Here is a 7819-nt window from a genome sequence, read left to right as displayed (position 1 = left end):
AGCTGCACTTTTTATGTTTTAATAAGAAGACGGCTACAGAAAAGGGGACAATATAATACCCATTTTTCCAAAGGAACACCCACACACCTAAAATGTCCCCTTGTGTTGGGATTTTCACTGTGAGGAAAAAAAGTGTAAACCGAAGTACCTAATTTTACCACAAAAAACTGGGAAAACTTGGCCTGGAGTATAGGCCTAAGTTGAGAAATGCAACTGTTACTCTTTAATAAAATGTCTAGCAGCGAAATCCCTCACTAATAACATGCCCAGCAGATTCCTCCCCTCACTAATAACATGTTCAGCAGTGGCCTCCCCTCACTAATAACATGTCCAGCAGTGGCCTCCCTTCACTAATAACATGTCAAGCAGTGGCCTCCCCTCACTAATAACATGTCCATCAACAGCCTCCTCTCACTAATAATATGTCCATTAGAGGCCTCTCCTCACAAATAACATTTCTAGGAGCATCCTCCCCTTACCAATAATATGTGCCATCAACGGTCTCCCCTCAGTAATAACATGCCCAGCAGCTGCCTCCCTTCCCTAATAACATGTCCAGAAGCAGCCTGCCTTCACTAATAACATGTCCAGTAGCGGCTTTCCTTCACTAATAACATGCCCAAGCAGCGGCCTCCCCTCACTAATAATGTGTTCTGCAGCGGCATACCCTCACTAATAACATGTCCCAACAGCGGCCTCCCCTCAGTAATAATATGTCTGGCAGTGACCTCCCCTCACAAATAACATGCCCAGCAGTGGCCTCCCCTCACTAATAACATGCCCAGCAGTGGCCTCTTCTCATTAATAACATGTCTCAGCAGTGGCCTCCCCTCACTTATAACATTTCCAGCAGCTGCCTCCACTCACTAATAACATGTCCCAGCAACGGCCTCCCCTCACTAATATAATATCTGAGCAGTGACCTCCCCTCACTATTAACATGTCCAGCAGCCACCTCACTTCACTAAAAACATGTCCCAGCAGTGGGCCTCCCCTCACTAATATCATATCTGAGCAGTGACCTCCCCTCACTATTAACAGGTCCAGCAGCAACCTCACTTCACTAAAAACATGTCCAGCAGTGGCCTCCCCTCACTAATAACCTGTCCAGCAGCGACCTCCCCTTACTAATGACAAGTCTCAGCAGTGACCTTCCTTCACTAATAACATGTCCAGCAGCGGCCTCCACACCATTAACAAAATATCCCCAGCAGTGCTTTTCCCCATAAAATGCCCCCAGCAGTGTCCCCCCCCCTATAAAATGCCCCCAGCAGTGCTTCCCCCCCTATAAAATGCCCCCAGCAGTGCTTCCCTCCCCTATAAAATGCCCCCAGCAATGCTTTCCAACCCATTAAATGTACCCTGGAGTGCTCTCCCCACTAATTAAATGTCCACAGCCAGGGCCTCATAAAAAACAAAGAATACACTAACCTCTGGTGCTCCTCTGGTGCTCCTCTTCACGGACTTAATCTCTCTTCAGATTCCTGGCAGATTCCCCGCACCCGCTATGACACGGCCGTACCGCCTCTTGATGGCATCATCATTTCTGGTGTTTGTGCCAGACAGTATACACTCACCGGCCACTTTATTAGGTACACCATGCTAGTAACGGATTGGACCCCCTTTTGCCTTCAGAACTGCCTCAATTCTTCGTGGCATAGATTCAACAAGGTGCTGGAATCATTCCTCAGAGATTTTGGTCCATATTGACATGATGGCATGACACAGTTGCCGCAGATTTGTCGGCTGCACATCCATGATGCGAATCTCCCGTTCCACTGTTGCCTTTCTATCAGCTCGAACCAGTCTGCCTATTCTCCTCTGACCTCTGGCATCAACAAGACATGTCCGCCCACAGAACTGCCGCTCACTGGATGTTTTTTCTTTTTCGGACCATTCTCTGTAAACCTTAGAGATGGTTGTGCGTGAAAATCCCAGTAGATCAGCAGTTTCTGAAATACTCAGACCAGCCCTTCTGGCACCAACAACCATGCCACGTTCAAAGGCACTCAAATCACCTTTCTTCCCCATACTGATGCTCGGTTTGAACTGCAGGAGATTGTCTTGACCATGTCTACATGCCTAAATGCACTGAGTTGCCGCCATGTGATTGGCTGATTAGAAATTAAGTGTTAACGAGCAGTTGGACAGGTGTACCTAATAAAGTGGCCGGTGAGTGTATATATATATATACTATATATATAAACACATCATATGTATGTGACCTCTAAGACAATTTAGTTCAGTTGAACTTTTCAAGTAGTTTAAAAGTAATTTTCTGCTGAAAACCTAACAGTTTGATCTTATTGTTAGATTTTTTTTTATTGCTTTGAAGACCCAGAATCTATGATTTGCATTCCCTGATCTGTATGCACATAGGTATTGTCGTGCTGTACAGCTTAAAAATTCTAATTTTGCTGCAGCTTATCACAATACTTTACTGAAGTGCTACTGTACCAATGCCAGGCATTCTAGGAAAGTAAACTGAGTTGATCTTTTCTATCTTGTAGTTATAGAAAAAAGTACAATTAATGGTTAAAAATTACAGTCATAGTATTGTTTAAGATGCGAGTATTGTAGATCAAAATTACTTCAGGCAAAAGAGAGATGATACCTTGGATGCCTGCAGCATTATAATCCAACAATTCATGATATCCTGTAACTATGGCAACTGCTCAATTGTATTGGAGAGATAGTTTCCCTAGCCACTCCTGCATCTTTCCATGTTATCTTGGCTTGACTTAAAGCTATCTCACCTTTCAGCAAACATTGCAGAAGTCAGTAGGACAGGGAAGGTGTGCAAGGAATGGTTGTGGGCCATTAAATATGATGTTATTCATTTTCAATCACATTTACTATCTGCAGTCTGGGTCTTTAAACTCTTGGCTGCTGATACTTTCTGCTTCCCCTTCCCTCTGCACAGGGCTGCTGTTTTATCTGACACCTCAGTGAGCTTCTGTTTGGATTTCAACAGATTTAGGCTGCCTACACACAGTTAGCACACATCCTCATTTGCTTCCATGGGCTTATGCACACGGCTGTTGACTTCACAGCCCTGTGCATGCAAGGACTGCTCGAGATACAAAATACAGAGCAGGTCCTGTGCAGGAAGCCTTAGGTTGCTTTCGCATGAACGTATGCCACACTCGACAAAGGACCTGGTCTTAGCATATGTTCAGCTGGAGAGGTGAGCTCCTCACCCCTCCCTTCTCCATAGTGAGATGTGCTTATGGGCCATAAATATGGCAAAATATAGACTGTGCTCTATCCTTTTTCCGACAACGGCATGATAAGGTGACACACATGTATGCTCACTGTACTGTTTTGTGAACAATGGATTTCTACAATGACAGTATGCTAGCTGTCATTCATTCAACTAGCATACGGTGGCCATGTATGTCTTGTAAGGGTGACATAAAAGCTTAAGCCCAACTGAAATCTCTGTTAGGTCTTCAGATACAGAACAGGTGCAAGCCTTTCCATTACACCTTATCTCTAGACACTCTCTGGAAAGACCTGCATCTGTTCCGTGTATTTAACCTCACCTGGTATTGGCTCAAAATTACGTAAGGAAGTAATAGAATAACTTTAATAACTAATGGATCTATCAACTGGGTTACACATCAATTTATTTCTTAGTATGCTATACATGATTTCAGGATAGCATACAGACCCTTTTTAGCCTATTTCCATTTCCACTTATGCAAAACGAACTGACTACAGAGGGTTAGGAAATCACGGATAGAATACTGTGAAAACAAAACTGATGAATCAGCTTGATGAATAAACCTAAGGCTACAGCATACGTCTGGCATTCTGGAGACCCCTCCCCTCTCCATAGAGATGCACAACCATGCATACGGGGAAAGATAGGACATGTGCCGTCTATGGTCGTGTGAATGCAGCCTTAGAAAGAAGATTTGGAGGAAATGAGGGATGAAAATAACAACAATAAAAACTAATCTGTGTGGGTGTGGATGGTTGATCCCCATGGATAACCAAAATCAGTAAACTGAAAATACCTCTACAGAGATAAAGATCTGGGATTAAACAAACATTGCGTCAGTACCTGTCCAGCGAACGCGCAACCACAACCAGGCTTGGCACTACCTGTCAGACTAGGTAAGTGGTGGCGAACTCACCCTGCGACGTCCCTGCGGGGCTAAGGCCCTGCCTACAGTAGATAGTCCGCCCTGACAAGTGTGAACCCACTATCAAGAACCTAACTGACGGCCCTTGAGTGACCCTACAAGATGACAGGGAAAACTTACTTCGTCTGGCAACTGCTGGATGTTGGAGCGGACAGATAACGGGAATACAGGTATAGACCAGTGTTCACACTGGTCACAGAAACCGACACTAGACAGACAGGAAGGTGGGGTCACACTAGGAGATAAACGATACTGAGGGACAAACAACAGATACAGGCAGACAAGAGAAGTCAAACAAACCAGGTCAAAACCACGACGGTGGCAAAGGTACAGAATCATATAGCAAAAAGAATGGTCAGTAGGCAAAGCAGAAGTCAATACACCAAATAGCAAGAACCGCAAGAGCACTAGATACACAGAATAAACTGAATAGCCAACAGCCAATGAAGGGCTGGGCAGAATATAAAGCAGTAATGGACACTACCTCGAGCACTGACTGGCTCAGCCGTCACTCAAAACGCAGCTGCAGACAAACCGAGTACAAAGACAAACACAGCTTTCCCAGGATCAGAAATGGAGCTGTCAATCACAAGCAGCGCTGGGTGCGGTTTTCTGGCAAGAAACTTGTAACCTTATCCCATCAGAACAATTTGCGAGTTCTGACACATGGCATCTTCCTTCCAAAATCTATACTACACTTGGCTGCCCATTTGTTGGATGTGGTATTTCAGTCAGGCCTGTGAGGGCGCATTCACATGTTGCAGTCACAACTACATCATATTCAGCCTTGAGGTGGTTTTAGATGCGGTTTCTTCTTTTAACAGGTGAAAGAAATGATCGGAACAGGTTAATCCCATTTTTTAAACAGCTTTCCCTTTCAAAATAAAATTCATTGGTTTGTGTCTTTCCCCTATTAAAGTAACAAAACTGCACCTGAAAGCACCTCATAACTGATTATGATGCAGTTTTAATTGCAATGTGTGAAAGCAGTCATATACAGCTGAACTGCGATACTACATACGATTCATGAAAAATGTAGCATTATTTTTTGGAAATGTGCAAACAGGTTCATTAAACCTGAAACCCAACTCAATCAGATAACAGAAAAAAATCATAAAATAGGAAATATCTGCAGATTCTGTTATATATTCCAGATAGCAAAGCTATTAGTGCAATAGAGATAATTATGTCAGGTGACATAAAAAATTGCAAAGGGTTAAAAAATGCCAAGTACAACAACTAAAACAAATGAGATCAGCAAAGCTTTACCACTAGTGTTTTCTTATATTCAAAAAAGGCGAATATCTCAATAAATGGTGGGCAACAGTTTGCAAAAGATTGGAACAGAGCTACTAAACCCAACAGGAAGGGCATAAAGAAATGTTTTACATTTAATGAACCACAAATCTTCAGAAAAATAGAATAAATAATAAATGTAATAGTTTCTGTACTTTACTATAGGAAACAGTATACACACAAGCAAAAATTAAAAGGAAAACCTAGTCTTGTGGCCGTGATGCGGGCCAGGATCCCTTTCATACACAGAATTTTTCCATCATCATCTTTTGTAACTTGTTAATGGACTTTTTACTCTCTAGACACAATTTTAGGTAAAAAAAATTATATATTCTGCCTACAATCAAGGAGAGGACAAAGGTACAATTCTGTAAACTGATTATTGGAGGGCCCAGACTTGAAATGACCAGTCTCCAAAAATATGAGGAAGCTGACAGACTGCAAGGTTATAAAGGACCCTTCAAGGGAAAAATACACGGATTAGGATTTTTTTGCCCTTTACATCTATGAATGAAATTTATGTGAAGCTGTTTTAGCAGCCATAGAAGACTTTACAGTCCATACAATCATATTATTCCTATACTATTTAGAAATGATAATGAGAAAGCTTTAGTAGATACAATCAGAAGTGGTCTCCCATACATTGCATTTATCTGATGCTGAGTGCCACTGGAAAATGACCTACTGTTGCTGTGGCTGTGACTAATCTAACAGTTTCTACCTCTGAATTCACTCACCTGGCAGATGACTTAAAGGGTTATTCTCATTTCAGCAAATTAATGTTATTGTTTGCATGATGAAAAAATATACATTTTTGCAATATACTTACTGTATCAATTCCTCACAGTTTTCTGGATCTCTGTTTGCTTTCAATCTATGGAAAGCTTAATTGTTTACTTACAGTGGACAGAAATCTGACCATGGTCACACAGGTGCAGGGCTCGTTACTATCAGGGAGTAAGCAGAGCTGTGGGTTATAACAAGCCGTGCACCTGTGTGATCATGGTCAGATTTCTGTCCACTAGAAGTAAACATAGAAGTTTTCTATAGAATGATAGCAAGCAGAGATCTAGAAAATCGTGAGGTATTAACCCCTTAAGGACGCAGGGTTTCTGCTCATTTCTCGCTCTCCAACTTCAAAAATTCATAACTTTTTCATTTTTACGTGCACAGACCTGTGTGAGGGCTTTTTTTGTGCGTAACAAATTTTATTTCCTGTAATGTTATTTATTTTAACATGCCGTGTACTACGAAGCTGAAACAAAATTCCAAATGTGGAAAAACTGAAAAAAAACCCACATGCGTCACGTTCTTGTGGGCTCAGTTTTTTCGACTTTGACTGTGCACTCAAAATAACACCTCAGCTTTATTCTTTGGTTCGGTGCGATCGCGGTGATACAACATTTATATAGGTTTTTATTGTATTTTAATACATTTTGAAAAATTAAACGAATGTGTACAAAAAAGAAAAAAGATTTTTTGCCATCTTCTGAAGCTAATAACTTTTTCATACTTTGGTGCACAGAGATGTGTGAGGTGTCATTTTTTGCGAAATAAGGCAACGTTTTCATTGCTACCATTTTGAGGTCTGTGCGACATTTTTTATTAAATTTTTTATGTGATGTAAAAAAGGTGTACAAGTCGCATTCCGGACATTTGGGCTCCATTTCCCGCCTTGGAGGTCACCGCCGGCCGCAACCACTTTTATATTTTGATAGATCGGGCATTTTGGGACGCGGTGATACCTAATATGTTTGTGATTTTTACTGTTTATTATGTTTTATATCCGTTCTAGGGAACGGGGGGTGATTTGAATTTTTTATATTTTATAAAAATTTTTTATTTTTTAAACTTTTTTTTTTCTTTTTTTTTCACTATTTTTTAGACCATCTAGGGTACATTAACCCTAGATGGTCAGATCGCTCCTACCATATACTGCAATACTTCTGTATTGCAATATATGGCATTTTTGCAGCACATTCATTACAATGAGCCACTGGCTCATTGTAACGAATCTGCAGAAGCCATTAAGCCTCGGGTCAAACGAAGACCCGAGGCTACCATGGCAACCGATCGCCGCCCCCGGGGCGCGGCGATCGCAATAAAGATGGCGGCAATGGCGCCACCGGCGACTTTGCCGGCGGCAATGACATGGTTAATAGCTGCGATTGGTGCAAGCACCGACCATGGTTATTAGCGGTGGGGGTTTTCTGCAAAATGCAAAAACCCCCACCTTTGTATGAAGAGGACTCAACCCATGAGCCCTCTTCATACACTCCATATACCTCTGCGCCGTAGAGCTACGGCGCAGAGTGTTAAGGGGTTAATACAGTAAGTATATTTGAAAATAGTATAAATTTTCATTATACAAA

The 7819-nt window shown here is 41.9% G+C and overlaps 1 long non-coding RNA gene across 1 annotated transcript in view; it reads left to right on the top strand.

Moving 5' to 3' along the window:
• Positions 1-2692: 2692 nt before the first annotated feature.
• LOC140099653 (uncharacterized) overlaps positions 2693-7819 on the top strand; it is a 28329-nt gene continuing 23202 nt past the window's right edge. The window contains exon 1 of the long non-coding RNA XR_011850086.1: positions 2693-2795. This is a non-coding gene — a long non-coding RNA (uncharacterized lncRNA). The remainder of the gene's footprint in view (positions 2796-7819) is intronic.

Source organism: Engystomops pustulosus, chromosome 1 (genome assembly GCF_040894005.1).
Source record: "Engystomops pustulosus chromosome 1, aEngPut4.maternal, whole genome shotgun sequence".
NCBI lineage: Eukaryota > Metazoa > Chordata > Amphibia > Anura > Leptodactylidae > Engystomops > Engystomops pustulosus.
This window is presented reverse-complemented; position numbering and strand designations above follow the sequence as displayed.